Source organism: Lissotriton vulgaris, chromosome 2_2 (genome assembly GCF_964263255.1).
Source record: "Lissotriton vulgaris chromosome 2_2, aLisVul1.2, whole genome shotgun sequence".
Taxonomy (NCBI): Eukaryota; Metazoa; Chordata; class Amphibia; order Caudata; family Salamandridae; genus Lissotriton; species Lissotriton vulgaris.
Genome location: NC_141688.1, coordinates 57978240 through 57994134, shown reverse-complemented (window position 1 = coordinate 57994134; position 15895 = coordinate 57978240). Strand labels below are relative to the sequence as shown.

The 15895-nt window shown below is 47.0% G+C and overlaps 1 protein-coding gene across 1 annotated transcript in view; it reads left to right on the top strand.

Moving 5' to 3' along the window:
• The window catches only part of PEAK1 (pseudopodium enriched atypical kinase 1), a 566235-nt gene that overhangs the window by 242086 nt on the left and 308254 nt on the right, over positions 1–15895 (top strand). Inside the window, exon 3 of the mRNA XM_086959284.1 lies at positions 6185–6238. The gene's annotated coding sequence lies outside the window, so the exon portion shown is untranslated. The remainder of the gene's footprint in view (positions 1–6184; positions 6239–15895) is intronic.

Here is a 15895-nt window from a genome sequence, read left to right as displayed (position 1 = left end):
TTTTTATGTGTATATGTTCACTTGTATGTTTCCCAGTTGTTACTGCTTGTGCAGCTGTGAGAGGTCACCAATAGGCAGTGTTGGATATTATGTAGAATGTTCCGTATAATACCTTGTGTTGAATGCTGGCGAATTCAGCGGTAGCAGTGATGGAACTAGGAAATTACATTGCTTACTTGGTCCAAACGTACTTTGACTATTAACCCGTCGGCCAATGGTCATTGAGTGCACTACCTTGGTAGTGCTGCGCACGTCCATTGGGCGACTCTGCCCCACCCGCTTTTCGAACGTTCAGCGCTGGAGCTGAACGTTCGACGCAGCCAACGGGTTAAATTTCAAATGGTGAAGTACTTCAGGAGCAGTATCACTAAGGAGGGCGTTTTGGTGATGCATTACAGAATGCATTTGTTTAATTTTTTTTACTGGTGTAGCAATTCATTGCATGCAGTTAATTTTACTTGCTGTTTCATTGTTCTTATAAAAAAAAGACCTGCTGATTTGTTATCGGCTAAATCCCAACTTTCGACTATGCGCCTCATTGAGCTAAAAGGTATTACTGGTGCAGTGTTTGTTGAGTATGTATATGCGCTTCCTTCTTTAAAATACAAGCCATGGTCCTCCTAGTGCATTCAATTTACCCCTATAAACTGGTGGAATATAAGTTTAGTGTAAGGTTGCCTCAGGGTGTCAGTGCCGGAGAGAGCGGTGGATGGAGATCGCGAACTTATGATTTTGAACAGTATCACAGGTTCTTGCCCGGCCGATAGCTTGAAATAGATTCTGTACCCCACTAGACTCCATATAAATGAAGAGAATTGCGTGTGTAATTGCAGTTTCGCTGGGAAGCAGAATCCCTGTCCTAGACTGGAATCTGTGCATAATGATAAATGTCCGATAGGGTTTTGTGGGTCTTGTTTGCGCTGTGTGAGGGTATGTGGTGGAGGGTGGTGGGCAGTTTTCGCATGAGGCATGGATTGAATGATCGCGTATCTCTTACATTGGTAATTTGCCCATTGCCCGGTGGATGGAGTAGATTTCCGCTTTATGTTACTAGCTATGTGGCATGTTTCACCTGTGCTGAATTTGTGTGTAGTAATCTCGCCAGTGTGGTCCTTGCGTTTAATGTTTATGACTACATAGTGGTTAGTGCTTTTTGTGTTTCCATGATGAGTGGTAATTGGGGGAGGGAAGAGTGAGGGGGTGGTGTGTGTGTGTAAAATGTTCTGTTTGATGTGTTTTCATGACTTTAGTTGGTGTCTCACATTAGCTGGTGCAGTAAAAGAAGTAATGTGATATCACGCTACATGGTTGAGGCTTTGCTCATGGTACTTATTCAACACTTGTCATCTGTCATTATTTCCCAGGCATTTTAGTACACAACAAGAATTATGTTTGTTGTGGTAGGAGATATTTCTTTGATTTTGTTGACTTAATATCCATCCAGGAACAGTGCCCTTATGTTGGTGGATACTATATATATATATATATATATATATATATATATATATATATATATATAATGTCATCATATCCTTAATATCTCACTAGATGTCTCTATAAAAGTAAATTTGTTTGATTTGGGTTGATTTACTGACTAGTTCATTGGCACTTGTGCTCACGTTGCTTCCAGTGTGCAAGCACTCATCTTGCTTTTGCCGTAAGTTGATGGACTCTTGACTTGGCGTCCTTGTTACAAGACATGATGCCACCCTGATTGTTTATTGGGTACCACTATAGGAGCTACCAAGTCTGCCTGTAAATTCTTTCTTGCAAGCAGTTCTCTCGCATTTACTTTGAATTGATGAACCCTACACTCTTTTTTTTTTTTTTTACTGTGTAAGTTTGAGTTCCAAGCTGACTCTAAATATGCTTCTCAAGGGATAGAATACCTCATCTAGATTTAGGTTCCCAGGCTTTGCCATCTCTATTATTTAAGAGCAGCTGTCTTGGCTTTGCTTTCAGTTGATGGGTTCTGCACTTGATGTATTTATTGTACATGAAATGTCATTCCATGATGAATTTATTATAGCTTGCTGCAAGAGATATGTCTGCTGATGTGCAGTGTCATTTCACATTGGCACTGACTTAAAGGGCACTGCGGGAGAAGTCTCTTAGGGGAGCATATGCCACCCCGCACAAGAGAGTGTGGGAGAAGCTATGAAGGTGGCATTTATAGCTGTTGGCTTGCATTTTGTATGGTACTGTGGTAGGGATGCTGAGCGAAGGTTGACATTTATGACTGCTGATGTGCCCATGTTAAGTTAGTATCCTGCACACTCTTTCTCATTTATAAGTATGGTCTTATGGCGCCTCTAGCAAGAGGTCTACTGCAGTGAGTGGGTTCCCTACAAATATCATCACACTGGTTAAAGAGAGGAATCCAGCTGGTGGATGTGAGATCCACATGTGCTGACATTTTTTGGGATAGTAAACAGTTTCTTAAACAAAGGGGAGCAGAGAAACAATTGCAACCAGTGCTTCCGAGGCATGATTCATCGCGCGGATCCCCCCCTCTCCGCTCTTCTGGCGGGAGCCGCAGTTGAGTCCCTGATTATTCGCGTCAATCCTCTGGATTAGAGCGGAGAATTGATGCCATTTCCAGCAGGAGCCTGAACTCGCCGTGTGTCGCCTTTTTAATCAGACCCTCAGTCCTGAAACCGCGGAATCATCAAAACACCGCCTCCTGCATCACGGAAAAATATTCTGAGTTTTCATAGGCATTGTCTGCAGCCAAGCAGTTTCCAGGCAGCATGGAATTGGATGTGCCCGCTACCCCTCCCTCCACTGGCAAGTAAAAATGCATTCCTCTACCCGCCACGCTTGTGGTTGCCATGAACGTATTAACATAGGGAGCGTGGGCAAGCTCTGATCGCTTCAAAAGGCTTTCGTTTGAGGGATTGAGGTTCAGGTTCTGGTGTACACCATTGACCAGGATACACCCAAAAAAATCTTTTTTTCAGTGGCATTTTTAAATTATGGGTCTCATACCACATGGATGGTTCCATTATTGACGGATATTGTTTTATGAAGGATACCGCCTCGTGTAATATAATTCCTGTTCCATTTCAGCAAACTCGGGATTGCTTTCTTGAATGACGGCATTCGTTTATCTTACCCTCTTTTGGATCAATCATTCTCCACCACTCTTTTTTAAGGAATCTTAGAGGAGTGAAGATTTGAGAATGTGGATTCCCTCATACATCTGCAGACGTCTGATGAGGCAGCGGTTGGTTGCTCGCGAAGTGTCCTTTGATTTACGAGTTCCTGCATTGTAGCTCTGCCTCCAGGAAGGATAATCATTCCGAACAAGTGGAGGATTACTGATGTGCCTTCCTCACAAGCCTCCCTCACAGATGAGGGAGTATGTCTTGACAAGTGGAAAGTGTCTAGAGCCCAAACTACCTTCTAAAAATGTTTTGGTTTCATTTAATTAGAGGATAGCTGAACTCCGACCTAACCCTCAGTGGGGAGAGTTATATTCTAGACAATTTGATGAATGCTGGGGTCAACCTAAAATCTCAGTGAGGAGAGACCTTGTAAGAGGAAGACTTGAACCTACTGAGCTTATCGCCAACAGAGAAAAGTTGTAATCTGGAAAAGTGTAGAAATGTTGGTTGCATCACACTTACATCTAGACGATTGGAAGGCTACTGGTGGCAAGATTACCTCACAGTGAAGACTATTTCAGTCTGGCAACTAGAGGTCCTGCTGATCTTGAGCCTACCTAACAATCTTGAGGAGTGTGGACCTGCTGGTCTTGAGTTTATCTATGAATCTTGACAAGTATGGGCTTGCTGGTGTTGAGCCTATCTACAAATCTTGACAAATACGGACGGAATGAGTCTATCCTATTTGTGAATCTTAACAAGTACAGACCTGCTGTAGAGGAGGTTACCCACGAATCATGACTGATAAAAGGGTGCTGATGTTGAGTTTATCTTAATATACTTAAATTGAAACGTACTGGTGAGGGGGCTTATAAAATTAGAAGTGTTCGACTACTGATTACAGGAATGTGTTGTTTTCTGAGCTCTAAGGCCTAAATGGTCTTGCTGAGGTGTTCTGAGCGTACATGGCTTTTAACCAGAGGGGCATCCAGTAAGGAAAGACTCCCTGTCATGCGGACCCATCTTGTGGCATTCTGGAAATGCAGGTAGGAGCGGTATTAACTTTACATTGTGCTACTACTTGGACCTAGCTTATGATATGCCCTGCTAGAGTTTTCTGGAGAAATCTGACCGTGCTGGACGGCACTGTCTCTTTACTGTATCAGATGGGTATAGCGCTCATACTTATAAGAGAGTTGACTGAGTGGAGAATGTACTATGAGAAATCGATTTGGTGTGCTGCTGCTGACGTGATCTGAATATCTCAATGCAGGTTTGTCACTGCATGAAAGCATCCTGTTTTGGCAAATAACATGGTGAGGTGGATAGATGTTTAGGAGCATATGGTTGGTGAGTGATGTATGAGGGGGGTTGACCTATGTGGGAACATTGGTGTTGCACAGTTGTCCCATGTGGGACGGGAAATATGAGCCACGTGGAGCAAATGAATAAAAGTAGCGTGGGTACTCGAGATGAGTAGAGGTGCTGTACAGAAAGGACGCGGGAGTCAAAATGGAAGTAGATTTAGCACCTGATCCATAGCAGGGGAGAACCTGAGACCAGGTGACCCGTGAATGGATAATGGCAGTGACTTAGGGGCAGTGGGGAAGAGGTTAATAATCTAATAGCCTACAGGATTATTTATAAAGTGGCCTCTCTAGCACATTACAGAGGAGCACCAAGAGGTGGGTACAGCTCTGTGGGGGTCGAGACTATGGTTTGTGTATAGTCAGAAAAGTGAGAAGCAACAGTGACTGCTCTTCATTGGTCCAGAAGCAAAGGTAGTCTGAATCAGCATACACTGTGAGAGGAAATGCGTGCCACTGTTATAAATCAAGTTGTGCAAGGACTCGATGCTGAAAATCATTCTTCGCGTAATGCTGCAATATTGTTTAACCACGCATTGACTTGAGGCTGGTCCTCAACTCAACAATAAGGTTACCCACCATGTGTCGGGGAAGGCTCGGGAATGGTACATCCACTGACTTACCATTGTGGTTGGCTCTGTCCTGTGAACCACAACATGTGCAGACTTTGTGATTGAAACCTGGAGTACAGTTGTAAACGTTGGATATATTTCTGCTTTTATAGCACGTGCGGTAAAATACTGAGACACTCCTGGATTTCATTCAGTTGACTCTTATTTGAGTTTGTAAGGTTCTCCACTCTCTGAGGGGGATGCCATAATTGCCATTAAGAAAGGTTTCAGTGACTCGTATTGTTTGGGTGCTAAGGGAGAATCCATGTACCAACCTGCACTTTGTAAATATTCAGTATTATTCATATTTCCAGAGGGCTTTGTTTATTTTGGTGGGTAGCTTACACTCATAGACGCTTCCTTGATGTGAGTTGCCTCTCTCTGATCCGGAGTCCTTCTGTGTATGTTCATTTACGCTTGTGTCATGGATCCTAGTGACCCATGCCACCCCCTCTGTATCTGTTTAATGCACCAACAGACTGTAAAGATTGTGCAGATAGCCCTCGGTTTTATAAATGATGGGCATAACATTAAAGGTAAGTACTACCCAATGAATTAAATTACAATTACCTGAGATTTACCTTATGCTCTCATCCTTCAACCTTTGGTCTTGTATCTAATCGTAGAAGAGAAATTTGATTAATTGAAGAAAATGCATGTTGTTTCGAACCTGGTCAAGAATAGATACAAAAACACATTTGTTTAAGGTCAAGGTATTTAAAAAGTGTGTAGGCCTGTCTCGCTGTGCAAAAAAATAATAATGTTAATACATGGAAAAGAAGACTGTAAGACCCTGTTTGTAGTAATGGTGGTATATCCCGTCTCCGCATTGCTCATCATATTGGCGAAGTCCGCTTGGGGTATGCGTTGCCTGAGTCAGGTTGCCTCAACAAATAAAGGACTTGTATTTTCAAATTTCAGCCAGCCCTTCTGTTGGAAGATTTTGGATGTTGCCTGCACATGTGGTGTGAGTGAGTGGTTGCCTTGTTTTTCAAGATCAAGGCCCAATTAGAGAATGGAAGACAAGTTGTTGATGCCAGCTTGAGTCTGAATAAAGCCAGGGTTATCATTTGTAACGCATGTCTCTCTGCACCCACAGATTTCACTGTCAGCTGTGGGACAGGCACAGAAAATTAAGAGCTCCAGTTGAAAGGTGAGTACTGTCCTGTGTTTAATTGTACGCTTTGAGCTGTGTTTCCAGCATCCCCCCTACCTGGTCGGCACATTTGTGGGGTGTGTGCTTTTGGGGTGGCCGCGGTTGACTTGACATCGAAAGTCCAGGCGTCTATTTTACTTGGGGAGTGGACAGTTTGTTGCTTTGCTGTGTAACTGTTGGTTTCTGGGATCTGTTCTGTTTAAAAGCAAGTCATTATCTTTCACTACACAAAGGACTTTTCAAGGGCTCTATCTATTTTTCACCTCTGCTGACTTTTAAAACCGCCTTAAAAAAATATCTGTTACCAGTGTTGTCCGCCATCTTATAAGTGGGATAAACCTTCTGACTCACCGCACATGTTTACCGGCCACTGTGATACCGCCAAGGTTGATCAGGAGGGTTTCCCAAACTCCACCGGTGGAGCCCGCAGAGAGCTGAGCACTCTCTACTGACTCCACCGGTTGAGTATGTCAGAGCCATATTGGCTGAAACGAATTCAGTCTTGAATATTGACAAAGAATGTTGCTTCAGTCTTCTTGTTTGATGGTGGTGGTGGTCTAGTACATTTAAAAAGTCAGGACCCTTAAAACCTCCCAAAGCAGCCATCCTCAAAGCTCTGGTCTCATTGCTTGGTCCCTGGTCGTAGCAAAGGCGAGAGGGGCAGTGGAGGTATCTTGGCGCTGTCCTCTCTGTACTCCTGTCTCTCATTTTTTTCAAATCATGCAATTGCTCCCGTGTCACCCCCCCATAGTAAACCCTTAGCTGTGTTTCCACAATTGCAGCTAAAATCAAAGTAACAAAAGGGTGAGGGTTTGAAATCAGTGACCCCGGAGAGTATTGTCAAGTAAGATGGAGGAGAAAAGGCTCAAAGTAGGACGTGTTAAAATTCACTCCACGTCATCCTCGGATGCCTCTCAGAAGGGTATGCAATCCTCCCACAACTTTACTCGCCCATCATGGGATGTTGACGCGTGGATGGCATGATCCCCCTCACCAGTCCACACCTTGCATGATGTGAGCTGTGAAGCGCCCTCATCTGGTACTTGTGAGACATGCTGAGGTCATGTAGGAAGTATCAGCTGAGGAGGGCGCCGCACAGGGAGTGGTACGGAGCGTTTTGAAAGGTGCCCTTAAAGCCAAAAAGCAATACTTGTAGGCTTCTTGCAGGATGGAGCGTATGTCCAGGGCAGAGGCTGCCTACCAAAGGGAGACTTCTACCAGAGGCAGAGTAAGAACATGGTGGAGGCCTCCGACTGCATCCAGAGTGCAGCATGTGATAGGAACTGGCGGATTAAGAAAGAAAGACAATTAGCACATAGCTTTATTTAGCAAGGACCTGGGGGGTATCCTAAGTCATTGTCTCCATGGACAGCCACCGAGGGGTTCTTCGGCTTTACTTGTGCATAGTCTACAGCTGGCAGCCTGTGTAGGTACCCATGGCTGTGAGCTTTTGTCCGCGGTTGGCTTGTGCTGGTTTTCACTGATGTGCCGACAATACCAATTTTAACCCTTGGGTAGCCAGAGCCAGTGACCCTCAGAGCAACCCTTGCAGGTGTTCATAGGGCTGGCGGTAGAGCATCACTAAAGCAGACCTCTGCCAAAGTCTCCAAAGCAGACCTTTTCTGCTGTCCCTTGAGAAGATGGCTATGACTCACCTTCTAGTGCCCCCAAGTTAGGGTGAGAGAGGGGTGCTGCCTCTGTTTTGCTACTTTCACTGTCCTTTATTAATTATAGTTTCTTTTCGCCTCAGTCCAACTGCCTGGACAGACATCATCTCTCCTGAGACAGCAACCTAATCATTTGCATGTCTTTATCTTTACACCTCTGGCTGACCATGCCTGACCAGGATTTACGTTCAGATTTAGCACCCCATTATCATATAGAGAACAATGTGTCTTCCTCATTAACTATTCAACTCGCTCAGCATAGGACTACTTATCTGGAAGCTCCCACCCTAACTCGCCAGCACGCAGCCTCTATCGGAGCCTACTGACCTCATACACCGGAGAACTACCTCTTCAGAGCTATACCTACCTAACTTTCTCACTAGAGAACTACCACTCTAGAGCCACACCTACCACACTTACTCACCAGATAACTATCTGTGGAAAGAAATAACCACTACGCTTACCAGGTACTACCCCTCGAGAGGTCATCTACTTGACTTACTCACTGGATAACAATCTCTCTAGAGGTCTACCTTCAACACTCACTGGAAAACTATCTGTGGGACAAATTCCCACTGTTTTCACAAGATAACTATCTCTCTTGAGGCCTACCTCTGACGCTCACTAGTGAACTGTCTGTGGTGAGAAATACCTGCTACTCTCATCAGAGAACTACATCTTGACTTACTCAATGGAGAATAACCTCCCTGATGAGGGAGTGCTCACAATAGAGCTTTCTGTGGGGAGAATTACCCGCTGCATTAAATATGTGCCCTCTTGATTTGCTTGCTGAAGAACTACCTCTCTAGAGGACTGCGTACTTCATTTAATCCTAGAGACTGCACTCAGTTATTAATTAGTGAATTACCCTGTCATTCATTATAAACCACCTGACTCGTTCACTAGACCATCACCTGACTTATTCTGCAGGCATCCACCTGGGTTGAGGAAGACTAAAGATTAGTTAAGCGTCAGACAGCAGCTAAAGACGTTGTTGTTTATTTAACTCTGTGTGGATATGGTTTTTGGTATGGTTTTATTAGCGCCGAAAGGCCCTTTGGATAGCCTTGCGTTTTAGAAATGCCAAGAATCGAACAGAGTTTGCTCACTAAACCTACTTCTCTCATTCAATAACCTCACTTTTTCACTAGACAGCCATCTCACCTGAATACTAAACCCACTTCCCTCATTTGGTAACCGCTCACATTAACTAGGCAACCACTTGAATAATTCGCTAGACAACTACTTGGATCGTTCACAAGATACTCACCTGACTCGTCCACTAGAAAACTATCTCCCTCATTCAATAATCACACTTGTTCACTAGACTGCTACCTCACTCTTTCACTAGACAACCACCAGACTCGTTCACTAAACAACTACTTCCCAGGTTCAGTAACTTCACTGTGTAGCTACCTCACTCCTTTACACGACAACCACCACACACCTTTGCCAGTAAATAATGCCACACATTCATTATTTTTATTTTTTATTTTATAAAGTTTTGTATAGAATACACTAGTCTCACTTGTTCACTAACAACCACCTCACTCGCCTTATTTGTTCACCGCACAACCCCTTCACTCCTACCTAATCATTTCCCACCTTTCTAGACCCTACTTGAAGAACCGCCATTTGCTCAGTAAATGCCCAACAACCTCAAACAACCACTCTACCCTCATTCATTACCTAAATTTGCACCAGAAAGTCATTTCTCTAATTCAAGAATCTGATTTGCTTATTGTCCAATTCACTATAGCAGCCCCACTGCCTGCAGAGTTACTCGCCTCCTTGTGCATGCATGATGTGCACCAGCCGGGTGCTACTCTTGTTGCAGCGCGTGGGAGAGGATGCCTTTCCTTTTTAAGATAGAAGATGCTTTATCACTGGGAATAAATATGTGCACGTAGACTCACCTTGTGCAATGCTTTTTAGGACCCTTCCACTACCTCCCTCCTCGGTGCTCGCTAGAGGTGGTCAAGCCACTGAAAGCGCAAGTCAGGTCCGAGCCTGAAAACTGGCTCTGGCTCAGCTCGAGGTCCTCTTGCAATTTGATAACTTGTTACCAAATCGCAATTTGGTTTAGCGATTCGGTATTTGGGCGGGGCATGTCAAAAGCGTCCCTTCCAAATACCAAATCGCAGTGGTATGTATGAATGTTTTGCAATTGATTTTAAGTCTCAAAACATTCATTTTTAACCGACACCTCGAAGGAGGTGGTTCTCCATTTGCAAATGGGAATCGGTCTCCAAGGGGCCTCTTCCTCTTTTGGAACGTAAAAAAAAAAAACATTTGAGCAGGCAGGAGTCCCAGGAGCACTGCCTTCTCTTTAAAAATTAATATTCGAAAATCATTTTTTCTCCTAAACGCACCCTGTTTTCCTTTAAGGAAAAAGGGCTGCATTTACAAAAAGATGTAAATGTTTGCTTCATTGAAAAGCTATCACAGACATGGGTGGCCTGCAGGCCTCCATCCCTCTGATGGCTGTGATTCCTAATGGGTCGCAAATTGTGACCTACCCTATTCATTTTCATGAGATAGGTCGATTTGCTGCCCACTATATATTTTTTTTTTAATACGTTTTCTTACATCAGAAATTGCAATTTCCTAATTGCAATTCAGTTAGAATGGCAATCACAATTCTTCATTTTTGTACATTTAGCCTTATGAAATGCAAGTGATATTTGTTGTATGATTTACATAGCGAACGTTTCCAGGCTCGCCTCTCACACCGGCTCTAGGAGCCGAGCCAGGCCCTTGGCTCGGTTCTCCCTGTTGGTTCCTTGGCTCGCACACGTCCAGTGCTGCCTGCTCTGGGCGCCTCTTGGGACCTGTCACCAGCGCAGCCATGCCCGGCGGAGCGTTGCCTCGCCTCCCAAGGCCATGTTTGGAGCTGCGCTGTCAGCCGCGGCCGGGCCTGGCTTTGTTTAAATCTTGATAATGCCTGCGCCTCGGTCTGCCCGGAGACTGCTGCGCCGACAGGGCGCACTGAGAGAATTTACATCGGGGGCGGGATGGGGACTTGGACGGATGAAGCGTTTCTTGTGTGCGCTGCTGGGCGGGGGCCAGGCGCTATCTCTCTCTCCTGCGGTCGAACTCACTGGAGCCGGAGGGAATGCACAAAGCACTTGGCAGAGCTACGGCGACGGGGCCCTGTTTCTGGGTGCCCGGCTCAGCCTGCACGAGGGTCTTCGGCGCAGCATTGTGCTCTGTCAGTGGGGAGGGAGATGCAAAGACCAGTGCAGTGTTAGTGAAGGGCCGGACCCGGGGGCCTGTGGATGAATCCGTCCACTCCAGTAATCTGTGCTCGCCCTCCTGATCGCAGGCCCAAGTCATGGTGGGGCCACTCAGCCTTTCATCATTCCGAGGTCGATCAAATGAGTGCATTGACAACAATAAACATCTGTAATTCAGCTCAAGGTATATGCGCTTTATAAATGCACGATGTGCAAATAGCAACACGTGTTTAGTGGAGCTTTGCGTAATGTTCCTCAGGATTAAAGTACATGGGAGACCTTTATGTGAGGGTGGCCCTGGGTGTCTGCTGCGCCCTCTGACTCTTGCATGGCAGCGTGGGTGGTGTACAGCATCGGACCCGTGTTTGTTCTGTGTGTCTTGAAGGAGGTTCCTCGTCAGAGCCGTGTGTCGATCCGGAGTGAGGTGCCCTGGCAGAGTTCCTGAAGAGTGACCGCTCTGGATCCAGCGCTTTGCCAGAACTCTGCCTTGTCCCAGTTTTTGACTATAAAAAGGTCTGCTGCGGTTAGGGACCGGGGGTATTGGCTGCGCTGTGTGGGCCGCGGATGTGAAACAACAGTGGTTGTTGTAAGTGAGGAGAGGTGTAGTGACCCAGCTACGGGTGGGCTCTGATACTCATTTTGTGGATTGTTGCCTGAAGGCCATCCTGGACAACCCTGGGCAGAACTGTAAGTGGTCCACAGTGCTGGAATAATAGGCGATGCAGACATTGAGGGCTGAAGGGCATTGGTAGAGCTTTATGGGTATTGTAGTACTGGAAAATAGCATGTGTATTCATAAAGCACACGTTCACCCAGAAGGGTGTCTTGACGCGGAATTACAGATGTTTATTGTTACCCAACTCAGTGGTACTTATTTTATCAACCTCAGAAGGATGAAAGGCTGAGTGGACCCGCCCGGCAGTGAACCTGTGACCATGAGGTCGATCACAGGCCGCTACAGTGGATGCGTTAGTCCACTGAACCACCAGACTCGGCATTGCAGGGTCGATAACCAGGTTATAGGGTACACAGATGGAGTGCACTGGAGTAGCAGGGCAAAGCATGTGGGCTTTAAGTTACATTGACTGAGCCCTGTATGTCTCCCACGGTTACTATAGTAGGAAGGTGCTGCAGACCTCACCCGGGGTACCTTGCTGAGCTGTGTGTTGGCGCCAGTATTAGAAGCGAAGAGCAAGGCCGCACTCCTGGATTGGAGTTGCATCGACAGAGCTGTGTGAGATCTCCATTATTAGTATAGTAGGGAGGGGATGCAGGCCTGGATTGAAGTACGTTGACAGAGCCTTGTGTCGCCTCCTGTAGTAGAAAAGTTGACAGGTTTGCAGCCCTGGAGTGGAGTACAGTGGCAAAGCTGTGTCTTGGTTCCTGTGTTATGATTGGTTGGTTTGGGGTACACACTTCGGCACAGCTCTCTCTGGAGTCCAAGTATGTGCTAAGGAGGGCAGGCTGCAGGCCTTGGTTGGGGTGCATTGACAGAGCTGTGTGTTGACTCCAGTAGTAGATTTGTAGACAGCGGCTACAAGAGTGGGTTATTTGCAGAGCTGTGTGTTGCCTCCTGTGTTAAAACAGTAACGATGGGCTACAGGCCTGGATTGGGGTACATTGACAGAGCTGTGTGTACTCTAGTATTTGATTAGTAGCGGTGGCTACAGGCCTGGATTGGGGTACATTGACAGAGCTGTGTGTACTCTAGTATTTGATTAGTAGTGGTGGCTACAGGCCTGGATTGGGGTGCATTGACAGAGCGGTGTGTTCGATAGTATTTGATTAGTAGCGGTGGCTGCAGGCCTGGATTGGGGTGCATTGACAGAGCGGTGTGTTCTATAGTATTTGATTAGTAGCGGTGGCTGCAGGCCTGGATTGGGGTGCATTGACAGAACGTGTGTACTCTAGTATTTGATTAGTAGCGGTGGCTGTTGGCCTGGATTGGGGTGCATTGACAGAGCCGTGTGTTCGATAGTATTTGATTAGTAGCGGTGGCTGCAGGCCTGGATTGGGGTGCATTGACAGAGCCATGTTTTCGATAGTATTTGATTAGTAGCGGTGGCTGCAAGCCTGGATTGGGGTGCATTGACAGAGCCATGTGTTTGATAGTATTTGATTAGTAGCGGTGGCTGCAGGCCTGGATTGGGGTGCATTGACAGAGCCGTGTGTTCGATAGTATTTGATTAGAAACGGTGGCTGCAGGCCTGGATTGGGGTGCATTGACAGAGCGGTGTGTACTCTAGTATTTGATTAGTAGCGGTGGCTGCAGGCCTGGATTGGGATGCATTGACAGAGCGGTGTGTACTCTAGTATTTGATTAGTAGCGGTGGCTGTTGGCCTGGATTGGGGTGCATTGACAGAGCGGTGTGCTCGATAGTATTTGATTAGTAGCGGTGGCTGCAGGCCTGGATTGGGGTGCATTGACAGAGCGGTGTGCTCGATAGTATTTGATTAGTAGCGGTGGCTACAGGCCTGGATTGGGGTGCATTGACAGAGCGGTGTGTTCGATAGTATTTGATTAGTAGTGGTGGCTGCAGGCCTGGATTGGGGTGCATTGACAGAGCGGTGTGTTCGATAGTATTTGATTAGTAGCGGTGGCTGCAGGCCTGGATTGGGGTGCATTGACAGAGCGGTGTGCTCGATAGTATTTGATTAGTAGCGGTGGCTACAGGCCTGGATTGGGGTGCATTGACAGAGCGGTGTGTTCGATAGTATTTGATTAGTAGCGGTGGCTGCAGGCCTGGATTGGGGTGCATTGACAGAGCGGTGTGTTCGATAGTATTTGATTAGTAGCGGTGGCTGCAGGCCTGGATTGGGATGCATTGACAGAGCGGTGTGTACTCTAGTATTTGATTAGTAGCGGTGGCTGTTGGCCTGGATTGGGGTGCATTGACAGAGCTGTGTGTTCTCCAGTATTTGATTAGTAGCAGTGGCTGCAGGCCTGGATTCGGGTGCATTGACAGAGCAGTGTGTACTCTAGTATTTGATTAGTAGCGGTGGCTGCAGGCCTGGATTGGGGTGCATTGACAGAGCGGTGTGTTCGATAGTATTTGATTAGTAGCGGTGGCTGCAGGCCTGGATTGGGGTGCATTGACATAGCTGTGTGTTCTCTAGTATTTGATTAGTAGCGGTGGCTGCATGCCTGGGTTGGGGTGCATTGACAGAGCGGTGTGTTCTCTAGTATTTGATTAGTAGCGGTGGCTGCAGGCCTGGATTGGGGTGCATTGACAGAGCGGTGTGTTCGATAGTATTTGATTAGTAGCGGTGGCTGCAGGCCTGGATTGGGGTGCATTGACAGAGCGGTGTGTTCTCTAGTATTTGATTAGTAGCGGTGGCTGCAGGCCTGGATTGGGGTGCATTGATTGAGCTGGCTTTAGGTCAAGTTTGGGGTACATCCTTCTCACAGCCCTCTCTGGGGTCCAGTATTTGATTAGTGGAGGGGGGAGGGGCTGCTGTTCGCGAGCGGACCACGCCCCTTGGCAATGCTCCACGGGGGGTCCGTAGTTAGTCAGCAGGGCCCGTTTCTCACAGTCCCGGCCCCTCCCTGTATTTGGCAGAGGGTGAGAGCGGGGCCCGCGCGTCACTTGTAATTAATTGTGAGTCTCTTCCCGTCGGACAGCGCGGGCTGTGGGAAGCAGCCGCCCGGCTCCCCGAGAGGCATTAGTCACTGCAGTAAGTCGCTCAATGTGTCTTTTTGGCATTGCGGGAATTCCTGGAGCCCTTTCACTATTTTTTTCAGCTCAGCAAGAATCTGGTGTCAATTAAAGCCTGTGAACGCGCTGCCGGGGCGCTCTTACGCATTCGGATCAGCAGGAGAAGGGCAGGCGTCCCTGGCCCGTGGCAGGCGGGGGCTGAACTCACAGCGACCTCCACCGTGGATGGGAAACGGGGGTTTTCTGTCGGATATCCCTGGCCTGCATAAGCCGGATCAGTGGGGTCGCGCTGTTGCTCTCGCGGAACCCGGTAGCTGCAGCCTTGCCAAGGAGCGCGCCCTTGCCTGGTTTCCGGGGATGCTCGACGTTTGTGCCCAGGGCGGGGACATTTGAAGCCCGTGTTATTACGAAGCACGCTGCAAGGATCTGGCCACATTGTCATGGTGTAGTCCGCCTCATCATACTGCGCTGCTGACCCCCTCCTAGCCCCAACTCCCCCACCCCACTTCTCACTCGCAAGATTCATGTCCTCGCCCCCTACAGCTCCAAGGAAGAGCCTTAAGTGTTCGGCAGCAGCGAACCTAATCAGCCCATTGGCCTTAAAAGTTGGCTATTTCTGTAAGGGAGGACCAAATTATGCAGCAAAGTTTAATAAATTATGCAGTAAGAAAACGCAGAGTATGTGGCTAATTGATGTAGCACATACTGTAAATTCACAAAATAAAATAGTGGACGGAGTGTTGAAACTTTTCAAACACTCGCCTCCAGTCACAGATCTGGGCTTAATCGATCGTTATTTTGCACACCACGTCACCCCAGTTTGGACCCAGCCACATGCAAATTAGTCTTGACCCTGTTGCTGATGGGAACAGTTAAGCCCGAATTGCCAGGTCCTCCCTTGATCGCAAACAAGCATCCTGGGAACAGTTTTAGGGTGACACCCCTTATCAGCAGGCTAGTTTGAATCCAGTAGCGCAGTGAGCACAGGAACCACGCTTGGGCATACCCTTCCCACTTAGGGCGCACATAGCAATATCACAAAACAGTAGCAGCGCTATGTCCCTGGATTGCCATTCATTTTAGCATCCTAAACAT